We start from the raw sequence: 22,311 nt of genomic DNA on the forward strand, positions 1-22,311 counted from the left end.
ATCACCTTAGGTCGCCAGGATGGCTCCTCTTCGCCGCGGGGGCAATTGTAGTGGGTAACATGCATGTGGCGCTGTGCGGACTGCCACCGCTGCGGCGCGAGACCTGAGCTCGGGCTGCTGATGCGAACAGCTAGGACTCGCGATCAAGAGCCACTTGCGATCCCGCATACGAGCTCCAATAAACCCCCTTTCAATATATATATATATATATATATATATATATATATATATATATATATATATATATATATATATATATATATATATATATATATATATATATATATATATATATGAGAGAGAGGAGACATTGTGAGCTACAACGCAACAAGATGACGCCTAAGCGTGCACTTAGTGCCGACGAGACGAAGGCTCTCATAAAGAGCCGAGCGGAGCAGGCAAGGTCGCATTTCACATCCCGTCGCGACTGTCGTAGGCCGTCGATATATCACCGCCAAATAACGCCAATCAACGGCAACAGCAGACAAAGCTGCGCTGACATCGATTCCCACAGTGCGTGGGATCTGTATTATTTCTACTTCCTTCTAGTCACCCGTGGACTTTGTGATTGGATATTTTCTATTGATATTTTTTTTTGTTGCCACGCTCAACGCGCTTGTGCCACAGTCACGGAGCACGTCGTCGTGTTCATCTTCATCGCGCGCAAAGCAAGCGCGGCGCCATGGACCCGCAAGTGTCCTTGACGATCGCTGCACGGATATTTTGCACACAGCTTGACAATGCCTGAGCACCTCCAATACGTATTGAATGGGTGTTGTTTTCTAGACATTGGCTAAAGGAGTTTCTGTTTAACATATCTGATCGCCACTCACGACTGCACTGAAAGCATGTGAAAAATTGTCGAAAAGTAGCAGAGGGCACCAGAACTTCTGCGGTGGCCGTGTGCCATACCAACTCCAGACCTTTTGAACAAATAACTGGCTCCGTGGGCGCTCACAGTATTGGAATATAATATATGCCTTGATTGTGACTTCGTGTTTCTATCGCCTCTTGTTAACATGACCTTTTTCTAAACGCATTCAGTCTCGCGATTAACGCAGCAAGTTGCTTGAAGAATATATTGCGTATTTTGTTCTATGCTGCTTAGTTTAGAAAAAAGTTTATTTTAACAAACGCCGATGAGAACAGCTTCGCGCAGCGGAGCGCCAATGGAGCCAGTTATTTGTCCAAAAGGTCCGCAGTGGTTACGGTACCCGGCCACCGTAGAAGTTCAGGCGTCCTCTGCAGTTTTTCTATAATTTTTCACACGCTTTCAGCGCAGTCATGAGTGATGATAATATATATTGAACAGAAACATCATTAGCCTACACCTTTAAAACAACACACATTTCAATGCCTATTCGATGTGCTCAGGCATTGTCAAGATGTGCAAAATATTGTTGCAGCGATCATCAAGGACGCTCTCGAGTTCATGGCACCGCGCTAGCTTGGTGCGCAATGAAAATAAAAACGACAACGCGCTGCGTGATTGTGGCACGAGCGCGTTGAGCGTCGCAATAAAAAATAAAAATGAAACAAATATCATATCAGAGAAGTCCACGGGTGAGTAAAAGGAAAAAGAAATATGCAGACCCCACGCTCAGTGGGAACCGATGTAGGCGAAGCTTTGTCTGCTGTTTGCGTTCGTTGACGTTATTAGGCGGTGATCTATCGACCGCTTACGACAGTCGTGACGGGATGTGAACTGTTACCTTGCCTGCTCCGTTCGATGCCTTATGCGAGCTTTCCGCTCGTCAGCACTAAAGGCACGCTTCGGCGCAATTTTGCGTTGTAGCTCACAAAACTCTCCTCTCTCTCTCTCTCTCTCTCTCTCTCTCTCTCTCTCTATATATATATATATATATATATATATATATATATATATATATATTCCCTCCTCGCTAATATTCTCCCCACCTCCTCCCTCTACTGTCGTTGCTGTTGCGGGTGCGCACGGAGACAAGCGCGGCACCTCCTAAACAGCATTTCCGAGGGGTCACGGCTTGTTACGTTGTCCAGAGGGCGTTGTGCAGACTCCACGCGGCGTAAGTCTTGACACGAGCTTCTCTGGTCGTCTTTGCTTTGTGTCACACTCCTGTCGTGTACTAGAGCGATGGCGTTAAGAGGAAGCTTTAACTCGGCTGCGCCTATCTAAATACATGTAAAAGGGGAATTCGCTTTTCTTGGCAACCACTGCACGAAATTTGGCGAAGTTTGGTGCATTTAAAAGAAGACAATTTAAATATGGTGTCTGTCGATTGGATTGGAAAAACTTTAATAGAAGTCCTCCAGGACGCACGTCAGCGCGCAGTGGGCGTCTCCCACGCAGGGACCGGCAGGGAGTACCTGGCGGCCGCTGCGCGAGCCTGCTGGACGGCCCATTGCTGATCTTCTAGGAGCGGACTTCATATCGTCCTCTCCCACTTGTCGGAGGTAGAGTCGGGCGGAGCGTTTCTGCACTCCCAGAGCACGTGTGCGACCTCAAACGTTTGATTTGGGACTTCATTTGTTTATTAGAGAAGTGGCAAACAATCGAAAATTTTCAGAAAACGAAACTATTAGGTTCACAACTCGGCAACTTGGCAATGCAAAATGATATCGCAATTATGTGAACTGCTTCTAATAGTACATCTAAAGCGGAAAAAATTGATAGGTTACGCATGAATCTAAAAAAAATTGCAGAACCCTTGTACACAGCGTAACAAATTCACGTAAGATATAAGGTGGCATGCTCAATTTGTCTGCATTCAATGATTTAGAGGGTGCCGTTTATAGAACCGCGATATCTGTTCTTGATGCAGAGCTAATAATTTGTAAACTTCATGCTTCTCATTTTTTAAACTTTCAAATTCTTGAAAATATTTTTAACAATATTACGGCTCTAAATCGAAATTCCGCTTCGAACAGTCACTATAATATAACTTTCCCTTTCAAATGTAACAAATGCCATTAAAATCGTTTCTGGCGTTATCTCAGAAAAAAATGTTTTTGCGTTTTAGATGTACTTGAAGATGCCACGTCCGAGTTGGGCCCGAGCTAAAGCTTCCTCTTGTGAGCCCCGTGGAGTAGGAAATCCGGTGTCGACGACGCGGGCCTCGCAAAAGTCACTCTGAACAACAACCACGCAGGCCCTCCACGTGTCGCATATGTTGGCTTAGACTATTTACAAAGTTATCCCTCGGAATTTTGAGAAGGACAGGTCATAAACAAAACTCACGAAAGAAAACAGCGACAACGCATGCCTTTTGCGTTTTTGTGACATGGCCACGTCTCGACCCCGTCCCGACACGCCCACCATGAGTGGCATGCGTCTAAACTACGTCCTGACGTTTCCGGCATTACAGCAGCAGCAGCAGCAGTGTGAAAGTCGAAGGACGAGGAAAATAAAGCTTCGCACTTAAAATAAATGTTATGGGGATCCCGCACACTTCGGGCAACGATGCAAGTGCTAATTTCTGCGCTGTTTCATTGGACTAACGATAATTATCGGTGACGTTGGCGTCGAATGTTTAATTTGTTCAACGTTTAGTCCAACGCGAGAGTCGTGATTGAACGCGAAGTTATTGTGCGCGCACCACTGCTGTTTGTCCGAGTAGTACACCGGACACACTGGGGTGGTGTTTCGCTTAAGGCGTCCTTCTGCGCCATACTTCATAACCTCCGAGAGGGTCGAGCATATTCATTGCCTCACATGGCATATAGCATCGTGGGAGAATTAATATAGAAGGGTTAAAATCTGGGCTAGTTGGTACATACTTGAAGGAAAAAAAACCAGTCAAAAACACAAAGGACAAGAGGAGAGGTTCACACCACAACGACTGCACTGTCAACTGAGCTTTATTAGAATCGGTGTAGTCCCAGCAAGGGCAGCAGAGTATGCGAACCGCATCATCGCTAATCACAGCGCATGAAAAGACAAGAATCGCTTCTGTCGTCATCGGCCTAGAAATGCAAATTCTTTTTCAAGTAAGCCCACCGACGTCGTACTCACGCAGTCGTCACCTAATAAACTGATGTAGTACGCTTCCAGGATTTCTCGCTCTTCTTTGCCCTTGCCCCTACCAAGAATCGTTACATTGCTGAACAGTTGATAGTCCAGTCGTTGTGGTGTGGAACTCTCCTCTTGTACTTTGTGTTCTTGACTGGTTTTTTTCCTTCAAAAATTAATATACTTTAATCGAATTACAGGCCTACACATACCAAAAGCACAATTGGATTATGAGGTGCGCCGTAGTGGCAGACTCCGGAATAATTTCGACACCGGGTGTTATTTTCAAGCGTTCTCAATTTTGCCCCTGCGAAGTGCGACTGCAGCGATCGGAATCGAACCCGCGACTTCCAGTAATATCATAGACGGAAATCTGCCGCGGTGGGCCCAGAAGTGTTTATTTGATGTGTGACGGCTTCCGTAGTTTCGCCTACGCCATACGTCTGCTTTAATGCGGCTTTATTCCACTTTAATGCGGCTTGGTTTCCGCACGCCCTGGGTATATTGTGCGCGTGAGAAATTTGCATGGCGTTTATATTTCAGGAGTAGCAGAAACGCACCGTACCGTACCTTGCAGTTAAGCTCATACCATTTGCCAGTAGCATTTCCTTGCATTCTCACGTCACCTTTACTCTATCTCCCTTCTTGTATGGGAATGGCGAGTGAGGATTCGCAAGGCTGTTGTTGACTCGTTTGGTGACTGCGCCTGTTCTACCGATTCTACACCTGGACCCTGGCTCGCAAAGACTTCCACCCAGAGCAACCTGTCTGCGCGGCGACCCTTCGCGTCTCTCACATTGCGAGACGAAGCGGGCGGCGTTTCGACAAGCAGACAGCTGTAGGACTCGGCCGCATTCGAGCGTCTGCGATTGTCTCTGCTCTAGCTTCTTCATCAAGGCCTTTTTGCAGCAGAAAACTAAAAGCGGTCAACTTTCCTTGCTAAATTTTTCGAGCGCATTTAGTACTGTATACTTAGCACTCTTTTCTACTGCGCTGAGCTCAAACGCTGTGTTTTCAACGTCGTGCTGTAAGTTTGTTGATATAACATAAGTGAACTTAGGAGCGTTGAAGTTCGGTGAATTATTGCTATGCATCTGCTCGCTAATGTTTAATTTTCTTCAATATCAAGGGTGTCTTGTGGTTGGTATTGGCAGCTCCCTTTGTTTCTTTTTGGCATCGAGTTAACACCGCGGCCTTTTAAATAGGACACGAAGAAATTCGTTACAAATGGCGTCCGTGGCAGGACTATACCAACTGTATATAGAGGATATTGGCTGCACAGCAAGAACTCGTGCCAGGGTTAATACAAATGCCATTGAGTATACCCAAGTAAGAGTAAGGTTGAGGCTCCCGGCAGAAGAAATCCAAGGAAGGCTTTGGAGGACGTTGACAGCAATCGAGAAATATAGGATTGTGGAAGGATCGTTTGTAAGAGAGCCGAAAAAGAGAGTGAGAAGCAGCCCACGCAGCTGCGAATAAAGTTGCCTGATGTGTTGCGTAAGAAGCATGCGCAAGGTAATACGGGAAACGAAGCTCCCTCATTGTGTTGCGAGTGCGGAGCTACTTAATGTGAAGAAAATGAGGTCGAAGGCTCGATACCTCTATGGAAGCCAGCCTGCTTAGAACAAAATGTTCTGTTACTTACAGAAGTCACTCGATCAGAGCCCAATTATTATGGGCAGCTTGCAAGTGATAGTAGTGACAGCGGAGAAAGTGAAATCGACTCTGTAATGATGGTATGTAGATTAGGCATTGATTACAACCACGAAGTTACTTCAATGAACGTAGTCACTTCAGGAGAACCTGGTGAAGCTAAACATTCACAAAGATGTAGTCTCTTCATGGCAGAAAAGGAGAGGGTACCGTCAAGCTGCGACTCCCTGAATTCAGGCAGTGTGGTTGCCCATTCAGCTGGTCTATTGCCTGATCACAGTCTCTTTAAAGAAGACAAAATGATTGGGACAAACATTTTAATAAGAAACAACCATGTACGCAACTCTATACGTGTTTCCATGGCCAATTTGTACCCACAATCCGTGGCTGGTACTGGACCAGTCGGGTCCCTGATTCCCTTCTTCGTAAAGGTCATGGCACTTCTCATGTTGGCTGTTGTCAATATTTGAATGATGAGACTTAGCTACTTCGCAGTAATGTGACAACCGTTTCCAGCAATGAGTACTTGATGCGAAGACTGGAGGTGATCCGTACATTGAGCTGAGACGAAAAGTATCTTAATGAGATTACTGTACATCCCTTCCAGCCGTGGATGATGGTATACCGGATATATGTGCCATTGTACAATGGCTAGCTGGCTGTCACAATCCTCAAGCGCTATATTTGTGTTTGGTGTGCCATGATATTTGCATGTATTCGTACCCAACTTCGGTTACATGGCGTTATTAAGAAGTGCGAAATGACGCTAGATGTGTACAGTGTCTGACTTGTTACTTGCGATAGGACTCAAGGAACTATCAAAACGAAGTACGATTCCTACGCGCCATTTCATGTTTCTGTTAGTGAGGGCTGCTATCAGCGTCTAAGCGATCCTTCACTGTGGCCGCGTTCTGGCTTCTTCAAGCAATTCAGAGGAGAACATTACGATACAATGTTACTGAAAATGTGTTCAGCAAGATGAAAAGAAGGATCAGTGATGCGAGAGTTTGCTATCAGAATGTTCGTGGATTACGCACAAAGGTTAACGAATTTTTCCCCAACGTCATTTCATCTTTCTTTCCCATTGTTGCCTCAACAGAAACCCGTTTGGGCCCAGAAATCCCATCTAATTGATACTTACCACCCACTTATCAAGTTTTCCGACGAGACCTCGATCCTTCTTCCCCGAAATCAAAGGACGGGGAGGTCCAGATTGCGATGAATCATTCATTCAGATCCGTTGGGCATGCTGATTTAGAATGTGCTATAGAATGTGCATGGGCAGGGATTTTTGGTGCTGGTAGTAATATACTATTAGTAGGGAATTTCTATGTTGTGCCTGATATGAATATGGAGATGTACGTGACTATCCTAGCAACTTTGAAAACATTATATCTGCCCATGCTAACCATAAAAAACTCCCATCAGGTGATTCTATTACGCCTTGCATTTCCTGGTAAATTGGTGAATTTTCAACCCGTTCCTTTTACTTATATGCCAAGTGCAACTCGTTACTTGATTTTATATATTTTACATCTCTGTGTAAGATTAAGATTATCCTCAATTCTTGTGGCAATGTACTGGCCCTATGCCTTAGTAGCGCAGAAGCTGTGAATGTGTGCTGAGGCAACTTTCCCCTTGTTAAGGCAGATAAGTATAAACCCCAGCTTCATATTTCACTACAATTCGCAATGCTTATTAGCAGCAGAATAAAGAACACAGCAAAACCTCGGTCTTCTAATTTCTCCTTCTGAGGTTACGTGGGTGTCTGCCGGTACTATAATAATGCCGACGGGTATTCAGTATTAGAACTAAGCCCTGCTAATGACTAAGTCACGGCATTCACGAATATTATTCACGATGGAAGGAAGAACTTTATACCACTACAAAGTACTAAACGCTCTAAATTTCCCGACTGGTTTTCTGCTGATAAATGTCCCTAAAAGGAAAACTAACATCCATTGTATTTTCTGTATAGTCAGTCATTTTGGTAACCCAAGTAATTTCTGCTACAAAGCGGCAACCAATCTTAGCGAGAATACGGCAGCGCGCGGCAACCGGCATCGCCGGATCGTATGCTTTAGCGCCAAGCGAGGCGCAGCTTTTTACGACTGTGAATTCGCTCATTGTCAGCAAAATACGTTCGACTTTTTTTAGTTCAGCCAATAATCGGGAACATCGCGCACCGCAGATGAGCAAGCGATAAAAGGAAACTGACATTCACGCGCTTTCGTGGCGCTCGGGTACCGAATTTCGCTGCGTAACGTCACATGGCACCCGGCACCGCCGCAGAAGACTTGGGCAAGACCGCGCTCGCCATGCTCATGGCAATTGTGCCAGGCCCTGTCAACTGGTTTCTGTGGGAAAATAATAAACTACAGAAGCACCGAAAGCACTAATAACTTCTTTTCCTTACCATGGTCGATGAGCGACTGCTATCCCATTCGAACAGTCAACACAGCTGAGCGCAGCAGTCTTGTTTTAGCAGGGTCGGCGTAGACGTTTTGGGAAGTGGTCCGAAGCAGAGGCGGTAGCCGTGCTACTCACTCTCGTCTCATGTTAGCCGCTCCAAGGTTCACTATTTAGCATAGTTTTGCCTTTTGACTCATCTGAAAAATGGACAATATACCCCGTGGTCATGATTAAAGAACATCTGAACGGGAGACTAAAGTTGAGAATAATAACAGGAACAGCGCAACACAAGACTAGCGAGTAAAGCGCGCCGCACAGCGCTCTGCCCTGTGCTCTTAACTCGCTCGTCCTGTGTTGCGATGTTCCTGCTTTTATTCTAAAGATGAACCAACCAGCCCCATTGAACACACTGCTAAAGTTGAGAGTATGCATAAAAGCGATGAAAATATATCTGTCCTTCTCGGCAGTTTGCAAAGTGAAGCGCACCTCAAGTGATCCGCATGTAACTCAATCTAGTTTTTGATTTTTTTGGCTTCTGCAGTGTTCATGATCATTCGAAGGTGTTAACGTCACAACAACAACAACAAAAAAAAAGTTGGTCACCGGAATGTTTTTCAGAGTAAGCAGTTTGTGCAGTAATCATTCAAATACCTTCGGAAAATATAAATTGCAAGTTTTCTACTCGCGGAAAAAAATGAACAACAACCACTAACCTATGGCGAAGACAAATTTCCGTATGCGCGTCAGGCAGCATCAATCGGCTCATGAGCAACCTCAAACAAGTTGCTTTAGTTTCTTACAACGCCGCAGAAAAATGCGCCGTGACAAACAAAAAGGATATTCACTACAAAGCAACCGCGGAATATATTTCGTTTCATCCTATAGCTGTTTTGATATGGATAGCTTTTGTTTCTTCAGAACGACTGCTAAAAAAGTATGCTTGCCTCTTGTCCGGTGGGAAGCGGGAAAGAATTTGCCAGTGTGTTCGTCGCGGAGTTTCCACACCACTCAGCAACAAAGCACGCCTTGTGCCATTTCGTAAGCTTTTCCGACATCGCCGAAACGTTCGCGGGCACAGAAAGAGAATCTTTAACTGCGGATCATATGAGAAAAAAAAAAACGCCCACTTGGCATAGAAAGCGGAAGGAGCAGACAAACACAACGTCAGCACAAGCGACAAGAACGATAGCGCCACTCCTTGGCGCAACCATGAAGCGAATAAATAAAGATGTATGACGCCGAAAAAGAAAATAGCCAAACGCACACTTTATTTCTACGCATAACTGCATCACTTTATTGCTATCAAGGTTTAAGAGATGTAGGCCCATTTGCAAACGTTACTGATTTTCCTTTGGCTATTTGTGTCATGGCGACGCTTTTTTGGCAGTAACAAAAGTAGCCCCACTGTGCACTCATTGGTCCGGCTTCTTTGGCTCGTTTTCGATGCTTAGCTGAGGCTTCGCACACTCGTATAGGGGGGTCAGACGTTTGGCTTCGCGTTTACATTGCATGCTGTCGACAGTGTATTGAAATGTATGCGGTCCTGTGGTGGGTGTTCTGTATGGGTGGTTTCAATGAATGTATGCACTGTTCGCCTCACTTTTGCGAGCGCTTGTAGCCTCAGCCTTACAGGGGTATAAGCCATTGCATTTTTCGCTTGCTTACTAGGGCATGAGCAATTCAGACAATCACGTGTTTTTTTTATGCCACTCGACTAGACGCCGCGTTTCTGTACGCTGTATGCAGGATTCCAATGAATGTATGAGCTGTACGCCTCACTTTGCTGAGCGCTTGTCACCGATCTAGGGGGCGTGCGTTCCGGAGTCGAAAATGAGGGACGCCGAGCTGCACCGCAGACGTGATTTAATCACACGAAAAAAAAATCATAAAAACAAAACGAAAACTACCAACACTCGATAAACATGCACACATGTAAAAATGCTATCAGATATTCTAATGAAATCCCAAACAAAGCTAACGATTACTTCTAGCGTTCTTCTTACAGACCACGTTAATTCTAGCCCTCACTCGTCCCAGCAGGCTGACCACCTTGGCCTCTCTGGCGGTGTCGCTACACAACTGGAATGTTTTTGCTTTCTGTCAACGGCTTGTGTTGCCTCAAAGTCGGAGCCTGGTGGCAAGTCGTTCATGGTCGGTACTCCCGACGATCCTGTAGGTGCCGTCACCTGAGCATCAGCCGCACAATCCGCCTGGCTTGGATGCCTGTTTCCTGGTCGTCGTCGATTACCTGGCAGCGAATCCTAGTCGATTAGGCATAGCGAAGGGTTCGAACGCCGCTTCCGTTCAGTGCCTTGCTCATGTGACGAGGGACTCCGGGGACTGTCTTACGTGACGTTTCTGGTTTCCCGTCGAAGGGGGATTGCTGCTGAAGTGCCCGGGTCTGCTGTGGGAGGTGGTAGCAACTCCGAGAAGCCTCGCTCAAACGTCATGGAGGTCGATGGCAACGCCTCAGGATGCCAGCATTACGGACTCTGATACCGAACGCGTTGCCAGTACGGTGCTGGCGCGACAACCTTCTTCGACCATATCCACGCAGAAAATGCCAGCTCAGTGCTGCTCCTCTCCCGATCAGGACTCGTGTCACGTGCTTCGAGCACTCGTGCCGTTTCGAACGCTGAGGGCTCTTCGTCGTCGTCGTCCTACTTACTGCGCACGTCCCTTAAGTATGACACCTTGCAGTCTCTGCATTACGAGGGGGATGAGCCATTGCATCTTTTGCTTGCTTAGGAGGGTACGAGCCTTGCTGCCGATGAGTTTTTGTACCACTGAACCGGGCGACGCGTTCTTTTTCAAGACCATTGGGGGTGTGAGACACTTAAGGGCTTCGAGTCCAAAATAAAACGTTGTCGTTTAACTTCATTTCACATTCTGTGTTTACGATGGTCGCATCAGCTAGCGGATGACATTAAAACTGGCGTGACATATCTTCTGTTGGTAGTTTTCGGCGAATGTCCGAACTTGCTCAATTTCGTTCTCTATGGCCTGGTCGACATGGAGCCTTTTTGCACGGAAGAATTTGCCTCATGTAGCCTCCGCCATGCCGTGCCGCCCAACTGCACCACCGTTAGCTCAAGGAGCAGTCGCGGGAATTTCGTAGGATAGAACCACTTTGGCGGCACGGCCGCGCACAATAAAACTCCATGTGGGCGACGATTAAATTGTGAGTGCAAAGAATAGAACGACATGACTTTATTCTCCGATTGAAAGGATAGTAGCCAGGACATTAGGCTACGAAACTTAAGATGAAATGAAACACAAATAACGAACCGTGCGTTATGGTAAACTGATGAAAACAAAACGCGAATGGGCAATACCGTCCGGCTCTTCGGGTTCACTGGTGTGTTGGGGGGCAACAATGTCACAATAGAAGCGGCAGCACGCGTCAAGAAGGACATACGTAGTTTACGTATAGGCTCTTCCAAATGAGTCTTGACGGGTGCCTCAGTTTAGCATTCCCACATTATTAATATGTGCTGAAACAAGCATCCTTCTGAAGCGTTGCAGCAGTGAGACCGCTTCAAAATGTCGGCCCCTGCTCTCCTGACAATATTTTTGGGAATTTTGCTGCAGGCTTCGGCCATTCTGGGCAATTCTACTTTCTTTAGTGTGCCTGGTGTGGTGGTCGCGGCTCGATATACACTGTCTTTGACGTATCCTCATAAAAGAGGTCGAGTGGAGTCACGTCCGGTGACCCCTCAGGCATTGACACTAGTAGGTGCCGCCCAATCCACTGTCCTTAGGAGGCAATATCAAGCCCGCCCCCCCCCCCCCCCCCCCAGTCTAGACTTCACTACGCCACTACTACGGGCCTGCACCTTCATGCTGGAACCACGGGTCTCGAAGACCTTCCAGGTGAAGGCCATTGCTGAAACTGTACACTGGACCATTACAAATTCCGTCGAAATTCGATTGAGCGAATGGTCATACAAAACGGGACTAACAATCCTGCTGCCGAAAATTCCACACCAGATATTAAATGACCCCTGGTACTGGTGGTGGGATTTTGCCAACCAGTGCGCGTTCTCGCTCCATTACTAGCCGGTATGGAGACTAACTTGTGCGTTCTGGAAAAGTTTGCTTCCTCCATCCACACGACGTCGGAGAAGCCTGGCTCATTGTCGCACTTGATCAAAATTTCAGTTGCTGAAGTCAAGTCAGCTTTTCAAATCATTGTCCTCTGATTTCTCGTGGAGCTGAAAATGATAAGGGTGAAGCTTGGCGTTTTTCATGATCGTCCAGACATCCGATTTGGACACCTGCACACGCGCACACACACACACACACAGAGAGAGAGGGAGAGAGAGCGAGAGATTTTGATTGCGAAGAGGAAGAGGCGTCAGCACTGTTCTTACGAGCGCTAACGTGAGGGTCCGCAGCCACGAAAGTCAGGATGTCTGTCTCCACGTTTTCACTTATAGTCGAAGTCCTGCCTTGTCTTCTTGAACGCCTTCAAATACGAAACATCTCCGTTTGCCTTAACGTGTGGTAAATCTTCATAATAGCGGATACAGTCGGTCTCCCTCAAAAGCACCAAGACTGATAAAACGTTCAGGCCTTTCTGCTATGGCCGCCCGCCGCATCTTTTTTTCTCAATATCACACTTGGATGTGCCTGGATATATATGCGCAGGGGATGTACAAAGTTCGTGTACGGCACAGACAAACCCACAGTTAGTGGCGTTGTCCTCTTGCAAGTCAAATGTGTATGGTTTCACATACATTTTCTCCTCGGCTTATACGACAATTCCTCCTGCTCGTGAGCCGATTCCAGCATACCCGAGCATTCCAGCATACCCATAGACATAGCATTCGCACCTGCTTCATCAGAAGCGTACTGCATCATGAATATACCGGTGGTATTTTTGAACGCCACCAAATTTTAAGAAACAGAGCAATCTAAATCGTCCTGGCATTGTTATTACCATCCGAGTGTTCAGATGGTAACTTCTGGATTGGGAGCATGTTCAGCAGTTGGTGAGCATAATTCACGAAGTACATTAGTTAACTTTTAAATAGTTGATTTTGGGTGGCTACAGCAAATGGATAGTTTGGAGCCCGTCTTCGAGATTTACACAATCTCTGAGGGAATATATGTTTATTAAACATGCTCCTGTAAGAGCGAAGAACAAATATTACGGAAATAAACACTTTCTGCAAGCGTAACTGACGTGGAAAAAGACCTTCGAAAACATTGACCTGCCCATTCGCTACTTTTTGTGATATTGTAATCAAGGGCACGGCTCAGTGAGCATACTCCTTGCGGCCAGACAACTATCGATTTTACTCGCATTGTTTCGCCAAAGGCCAGCCGTTTCAAGTTGAAATCTCAATGCATCCGTGAACGTCAGCTGCCGTAAGCTTGCTTGGTCACAGAAACGATACACGACTCAATGATGGTGCATATTTACTGCGTCATTGACCTCAGGATAATGCGCTGCCACCGACAGAAGCAAGATAGCGAAGGTGAACCGCTTAGGAGCATCTCACGGGGTTGTGCCGACGGAGGTTGAAAACACTGACGTCAAAGGCACTTTCTTTTTTTCTTTTGGTGGTCTCACTTTCAGAAAGAAATAACGCTATAAATGCCGTGTAATTCACTCTTGTCTCGAGAATTTAAATATGAGTTTAAGTGATCTCCACATTACGCTTGTTGTCAAGTAAACGTGTAAGCCGGAAAATATTTGCTCACAGCCACAAACACATCCATCTCCTCGCACACACACACACAATCTTCTCTCCTACACACACACACTCATTCTACCTCGCACGCACACACATTATATCTCGCTTACACAAACGCGCAAAAACACACTCGCTGTCTCCCTCACACACGAATACGCACTCTCTCCCTCGCGCACACACACAATGCGCACACACAGACATCTATGAACACACAAACACGCCCACATTTATTCGCAGGCGTGCATCCTGAAACACGAAAACACAGGTTGGCGCACGTAAACATTCACATGCGCCCACACATGCATCGCAAGCGCATGCACATTTGCACTAACACGTGCGTAGACGCGCATGCACACCCAAATGCAGGCATGCACACACGCCGCGAAAACTAGCACAGGCATACATGCCCTGGCGCGCATGCAAACGCAAATGCGGAGGCACTCGCACGCTCACACATAAACGCGCGCACATGCGCATACAACCATACACACGCTCGCTCAAGACGTGCACACGTATGATCTCTCTCCGTCCCAGCTGCCCTTCGAGAACCTGCGTGTGCAAGCAGACTACCTAACACTCGTCTAACGTTAGCGTTACAACGCCAGCTGTCATAAATCCCTTGACGAATTAAATTCGGTGCTTCTTCAAGTCAGTGTGCCTGCCCTCTGCCGGGTGGGTGCTGTTAGGAATGGCCGGCCGGGGTGGCAATGTGCCAGCTATTTCAGCCCGCTGCACGTGCTTCGACCGACCCGCGGTGGCGGCGCCCTTCCGAGAACGAGTGAGGACGACAACGCTAACCGACCATGCGCCGCGTTTGGAGGATCGCTGACGACAGCAGGGCTGGCCACGCTTGGCGCCCCATGCATTGTTGCTTAATTTGCCGGGTCGTCATGGTCTCTATGCGGCAGGGGGAGCTACCCTGGCAAAGGGTGCTTTGCGGTAAGGGGGCTCAAGGATTCGTCACAGTCTGCTGACACACGTGGCGACTACAGGAAAAAGGGCAGCTTTGGAATTTAGCGGCGCCGGCTGGGGTCGGGTGTGACCACCTGACTACAGGGACGCAGGACAATGGATACCACGACGACTGCGCTGCAAAGGTCGTCTGCCCTCGAGAGAGCACTGAAACCTCTGCGGCACGTGTGTGTGAGCCCTCTTCCTCCAAAAAGGCGTGTAGTCTGCGATGACGACGAACGATGACGTCGAACGGAGTGGAACGGAGTGGATTGTCGGCTCCTAGAGTGTGCTCGCCGTCGTGCTCTGTGCTCGTCAATGTACTCGTGAGCTGTGTGCTCGTTTGCTGTATGCTTCGTCTTGCGGGCTCCATTTGGGCAGTTACGCTAGACTGTGTAAATGCATCTCATGTGCAAATGTAAATACTGCAAATAAACCCTGCACGCCTAAGTCCAGACGAAGAGTCAAGGTCCTCCCAACGACTACGACTGCCAAAACCTAATAGTGCAAACCGATCTACTCCTGTCGTGTGACATCACTGCCCATTTCTGACCAACACCCTGATTTAACGTGCCACCAATGATCCCAGAAGGTGCCATAAATGCATGTGTTTTTGGAAGGGGCTACCTATTGGGGGAGTCAGTCGAAACTTTTTTATCTTTGGCTGATATTATAAATATAATTTTAAAAATAGTTTTTCCCATTGAGTTACATTTGTCAATTCAGGTTAAATTCCGAAGGAGAATGTTCATAATTCCTGGACACGAACACACACCAGCACTCAGTTATCTAAAGTATATCTCTGAGATCAATGAATCTGATGAAGATTACAAGTGCCAACAATTGCGCGAGGTGCAAACGGAGCGGCAGTTCAGGATTGAACTTGACCTATAGCTCCAGAGATGACGGCATTACTGCTCGGCTTTCTAGTGTATATAGCCTGCAAGCGCCGTTTAAGTGCGCTGTGTCATCGCCTAAGTTGCAAGGGGAGCTCAGTGGCGACCTTGATTTTATATGTAAAGCGTTTAGTATTTGCGACATTTAGTCACATGAGGTGTAGGTATTCACATTACCTCCAATTGCGGCGACATTTCATGGAAACTGATACATAGGATCTCGTAGAGGACGACAAATTCAGAGTCATTCCACTCTGTAAAAGTGGATGACCAGCGGAGCTGTATACAACTATAAAGTAAATAAAAAGATCAACAAAATATTGCGCAAGTATGCACTTTTTTGTGTTTATTTGTATTATCGTTTATCTCGTGACCACAGTCATTATTGCTTCATGGTCGATATGATAGCGGGCCATGGGCTCTGTGAGGACACTGGAGCTCTTCGCGAACGTTAGGTCTGTGCACGGCCGTGGCATATGGCGGAGACGTTGGTCTGGGTTGACATTGAAGGCCGAGCCTTTCCAAGAGAAACGCAGTGAACCACATTTCGTTGGGACGAGACACGTCGACGTTATGGTCACCCACAATGCCGACGGGATTGGGGTCCATTGGGAGGATCCACGCAAATGGGTCGTTCATAATTTCTTCAAGGTCCCTCTTTGTTATTCCGGGATGAACGTATACCGTGACGACAATTCCGTTCTCAATCTGTACGGTGACCACATTAGCTTGAACTCGCGGAAACTGACTTCTATGACAACTCGGTCCAGTCTTTCTATTCAAGGCAAGGGCGAAGGTACGCAATTCGACTGGCACCCACTCGGCCATGATCCTTATCCCCCGTATTCAAGCTGCATGCGCGAGGGGCTTGGATTTGATCTAAAGCCAGACGGTCAGTATTTGGCACGTCAAATTTCGCCCAAATGCGCACTGCATCACGCGCGTCCCCTTCCCTGTACTCGATCTCTCGAAGTACTCCAACGGCACCGTTCACGACTCCGTCTTTTACGTCGATCTTGAACGTGACCATGCAGGGCTTGCCCCAAGCGAGCAGCATCGTAACTGGCCCATTTCGCCATGCGTCGTACCGACCACCTTGGCCTGTCCGCGAACGCACTCGTCGTCGGACCCGTATCCGTGGTGCACATGAACCTCTCTAGCCTCGTGTACCTCTCCCACACCCTGTAGGGCAACATCGGTGTTGAAAGCATCGACTTCCTTATTGGAGAGGAGTCGCACAGCACTAAACGCAAGGACCAAGGTTCTATCGGCGCTGACGAAGTGACTATGTGACGCCACCTTTTCCGTTTGGAGCGCCCCCTAGTCCCCGATTTTCGTAAGGATTGCCGAGAACGCGGGATCCTTTTGACGCAGAACCTGCCGCAACGGGAAATGGAAGAGATGATACAATTTCCCCTCCGGGCTGAACACCTTGTTGTGACCGCGTGCAGGCCTAAAGATCTCTTCAGTACGAACCGGAGGCAGTTGTCGCAAGTCACCGCACATTATGATGTCCAGACTACCGAACGGCTCGTCGTACTTGTACGCGATCTACGCATCGTTCTCCTATAGAGTCATACCCTCTACAGGCTCATACCCCCTTAAGCAATGGCTCATACCCTTGTAAACGCAACCCACATTATGATAGTTTTTGCACACGCACATCACAAAATGATGGAAACTAGCTTCAGACAGCTCCGAATCACCAATGCATTAGATAATTATTGATAAGGCAATTAACCCTATCCTAAATAATAATTTTTGCTATATCAAACACCCTTTGATCTTACGACTTATAGAAATGAAGAAAGCAGTCTCTACACAGTGTTCATGCTTGTTACATCTGAGTTACATCTGCATAGGTAAGAGTACCTTTTCCTTGGTTCGCTTCTTCCATGTGTGACATGTAATTATAGGAATTGTAAGTATATTTGCACGGTTGATTTCCCTCAGGTTAACGATGTTTAATAAACATTTGACTTCAACCGCTGACCATTTGATTCCATGCTGTTAAATTTTATGTAAGGAGTTGACTTCTGCTTCTTTTCAATATCATTATTACCCCTCTGTTTGCAATACACCCCATGGGAGCTTGTGAGGACTTTGAATAAAAGCAATGAAACGGCCAATATTCACTAGCACAACAAGCGGTCTTTGCAAGTCGTGTCGGGGTAAACAAGTGGCTTCCATAGAACACATGCCGAAGTGGCGCCACCTGACAACGTCGACAAGAGGTGGGTTCGCCACAGACCATCTCAGGACAAAATTGTTGCTCTTGTGAAGAAGAAGACGCGCCTCGCGGCACAGACGCATCGCCAACGCGCGGCTCGGCTCCGCTCGCGCTGTTGATTACTGTCGCCTTTTTTGGACAGTGCTTCGGGCTGTCTCGCCGTTCCCGGTCGCTGCGCTTTTGCCTTAGGAGCCGCCAATAAACCTCTTCTCAATTGGTGGAGGTGCTGGGACTCAAACCCCGTCGCTTGTAACCCTGGAGCTGCGATCAAGAACGCTATCGCCCGCCATGACCGACAGCTCATCCCAAACGGCGCCGACGCCACAGTCCGTCACTTGCACCGGCGTTGCACGACAACGCGACCCCAAGATCTTCAGCGGTGCAGACGACGAAGATGTAGAAGACTGGCTGGCGTCATATGAACGGGTGAGCGCGCACAACAAGTGGGATGATCCAGCGAAGTTAACCCACGTCATCTTTTATCTGGCTGGTGTTGCCCAACTCTGGTTTCACAACCACGAAAGTGACTTACCCACATGGTCAATCTTCAAGACAACCTTTACAGAAGTGTTCGGCCGACCCGCTGTTCGCAAACTGCGCGCTGAACAACGCTTGCGCGCCCGAGCACAGCAGACGGCAGAAACATTCACGAGCTACATTGAAGACGTCGTGGACCTGTGTAAACGAGTCAACGCGGCAATGCCCGAAGCTGAGCGAATTCACCATATACTGAAGGGCATCGATGACGGCGCTTTCCAAATGCTTCTAGCCAGGAATCCGCGCACTGTGTCCGAAGTCGTCAGCCTATGCCAAAGTTATGATGAGTTACGCAAGCAACGCGCTTCGACTCGGCGTGCTCTGGGCAGCGACGACTTGGTGGCAAGCCTTGACAGCATGTACGACCCATGCTCATTACTTCAACGGGTCAAGGACTTCGTGCGTGAGGAAGTTGCCCGCCAACTTTCTTTAGTCCCCTTCACTCAGGAGCCCACCTCCAGTCTTCCAAACACGCTCCGCACTCTCATCTCCGAAGAGGTCGCTCAAGTTGTCCCTTCCGCACACCATCAGCCGCCTGCAGCCACGAATCTCAACTCTGCTCTGGCAGTGCAGCCTGTCGCGACTCCTCCCACCTATGCGCAGCCAGTCCTGCCTGTGGCTGCGCCTCTTACGTACGCGCAGGCAGTACGCAGGCCTCCGCCTGCGTCTTTCGCGACCCATTCCCAACCGGTGCCACCGGAAGCCCATGCTGCATCTTGGACCGCACCGAGAGCTAATCCTTGGAGGACGCCTGATAATCGTCCCATCTGCTATTCTTGCTGTACTCCTGGACACGTCGCCCGATATTGCCGACGTCGGCCTCAAGCGTTCGGCGACGCCTCTCGGCCCTTCCAGTACGGCAGCCAGCCCTTTCGCCAATACGCCACTCCTTCCCACCAACCGTATGCTCGTGCTGACCTTCCAGAATTTCCTTCGCGTCGCTCGCCATCCCCTCGCCGACGCTCGCTCTCCCCAATGCGTCGGCGACCCGCACCACCTGACCAGGAAAACTGAACGTCGCAGTTCACGAGGCAAGAACTGCGCCCCATTCGGACTGTCCAAGTCCTCGCGCCTGTCCTGCTAACGTGCTCGAAATTAGTGTAGAAGGTGTTCCTGCATTCGCTCTGGTGGATACCGGCGCAGCCGTTTCTGTGATAGCCGCCAAACTGTGCCGTTCGCTGCGCAAGGTGACCACGCCGCTTTCTGGACTGTCGCTTCGTACGGCAAGCGCTTAGCACGTCACTCCGCACGCAGCCTGTACTGTACGTGTGCTTATTCACGGCATTGTTTACATAGTCGAGTGCATTGTTCTTCCCACCTGCTCGCATGACGTCATCCTCGGATGGGACTTCTTATCCCGTCATAAAGCCGTGATCGACTGCGCACGCGCCGAAGTTGAATTTTTTCCTTGTGACGCACCCTCGCACGAAGATTGTGACCGCCCTTCTAAACTTACCGTGCGCGAGGACACAGATATTCCACCTGGCTCCTTCGCTCTCGTACCCGTCTCTTGCGATGCCATCACTGATGCAACGGTCCTCTTCACACCTTCCGACGTCTTCATGAGCCGTAAATCTCTCCGACTACCCTTCGCAACACTTGACATGGCTGGCGGCTGTAGCAACATATACTTCTGCAATCCCCTCTGTGCGCCGATTACATTGCTCGTTGGTGAATGCCTTGGCATCGTGGAACTCCTCGACTCTTCGTCTTTGGTTGACGTCCCCGGAGACTCTTTTGATGTCGACTCCGGCCAGTCGTCTTCGATTTCCGCGCTTGAAGAGACGTCCAAGGATGCATTCTCGAGTGCCATCGCCGATACCCTCACACCTGCCGAACACGCCGACCTTCTTGATCTCCTGCACCACTTTAGAAGTTCATTCGACGTTTCACAACCTCACCTGGGCCGCACGTCGGAAGTGCAGCACTACATTGACACCGGTTCACATCAGCCGTTACGTCAACGACCCTACCGCGTCTCGGCCGAAGAGCGTCGTGTCATTACCACCCAAGTCGAAGATATGCTGCGCCGTGACGTTATTCAACCTTCGCACAGTCCCTGGGCGTCGCCTGTCGTTCTCGTTCGCAAGAAGGACGGGTCTATTCGCTTTTGCGTCGACTACCGTCGGCTGAATAAGGTAACGCGCAAAGACGTCTATCCTTTGCCACGCATCGACGACGCCCTCGACAGTCTTCAGGGAGCAGAATTCTTCTCGTCCCTTGACTTGCGTTCGGGGTACTGGCAGGTACCGATGGCTGCAGCCGATCGCCAGAAAACCGCATTCATTACGCCTGACGGCTTATATGAATTTAACGTAATGCCGTTCGGGCTTTGTAACGCCCCTGCCACCTTTGAACGACTCATGGACAACACGCTGCGTGGCCTCAAGTGGTCCATATGTCTGTGTTACCTCGACGATGTCGTGGTTTTCTCGCCTGATTTTCCGACTCACCTGCTCCGCCTCAGACTTGTTTTGACCTGTCTAACGAACGCTGGCCTCCAACTCAACCTCAAGAAGTGCCGCTTCGCCGCGCGAGAGCTCACCATTTTAGGCCACGTTGTGTCCAAGCACGGCGTTCTACCCGATCCTGCAAAACTTCGAGCTGTCGCTGAGTTTCCGAAGCCTCAGACCATCAAAGAACTTCGGAGCTTTGTGGGCCTATGCTCATATTTCCGGCGCTTTGTTCGGAATTTCGCATCGATCATGGCGCCATTGACTCAGCTTCTGCGCGGTGACACCACCCTCTCCTCCTGGTCCCATGCATGTGACTCCGCCTTCGCTACGCTGCGTCGTCTTCTCACCTCCCCACCTATTCTTCGCCATTTCGACCCGTCGGCTGCAACTGAGGTACACACAGATGCCAGCGGGGTCGGTCTCGGCGCCGTCCTCGCCCAACGAAAGCCAGGCTACCCCGAATACGTAGTCGCCTATGCGAGTCGCACGCTGACGAAGCCTGAGGCCAATTACAGCGTGACCGAAAAAGAGTGCTTGGCCTTAGTATGGGCACTTGGCAAGTTCCGACCATACCTGTACGGGCGCCCATTCGACTTGGTCACAGATCACCACGCGCTTTGTTGGCTTGCCAACTTGAAAGATCCCACTGGCCGCCTAGCCCGTTGGGCATTACGCATCCAGGAGTACGATATTCGCGTCGTATACCGCAGTGGGCGAGCACACTCGGACGCCGACGCTCTGTCTCGTTCACCTTTACCTCCAGACTCGGCCTGCGGAACAACTTCCGCACACTCCATCTCATCTCTCGACATGGACTCCTTTGCCACCGCACAACGTCGTGACCCGTGGATCGCTTCTCTTTTCGACTATCTTTCTGGATCATCGACCATGCCTGTATCCCGAACCCTCCGACGCCAAGCAGTTCATTTTGCCATTCGTGACCAGCTGCTCCACCGACGCAATTACTCTCCTGAAGGCCGTCGGTGGCTTCTGGTGATTCCCCGCAGCTTAAGGTCACAAATATGTGCCGCTTTCCACAACGATCCACAGTGTGGCCACGCCGGAGTCTTCAAGACGTACGAACGAATTCGCCACCGCTACTACTGGCGCGGCATGTACAATTTTGTACAAAAGTTTGTTCGGTGCTGTCTTGACTGTCAACGCCGCAAATCGCCGCCTTTACGCCCGTCTGGTGCCTTGCAGCCGCTCCCGTGCCCTGCCACACCCTTCGATCGCGTCGGCATCGACCTCTACGGCCCGCTTCCTATGACGCCAGACGGCAATCGGTGGATCGTAGTTGCTGTCGACCACTTGACACGCTACGCCGAAACTGCTGCTTTACCAAGTGCTACGGCACGGGATGTAGCCTTTTTCGTTCTACATCGCTTCGTGCTTCGACACGGCGCACCTCGAGAACTCCTCAGTGATCGAGGTCGCGCCTTCCTCTCCGAAGTCGTCAAAAGTTTGCTCTCGGAATGCCGCATTA

This window comes from Dermacentor andersoni, chromosome 11 (genome assembly GCF_023375885.2).
Source record: "Dermacentor andersoni chromosome 11, qqDerAnde1_hic_scaffold, whole genome shotgun sequence".
Taxonomy (NCBI): domain Eukaryota; kingdom Metazoa; phylum Arthropoda; class Arachnida; order Ixodida; family Ixodidae; genus Dermacentor; species Dermacentor andersoni.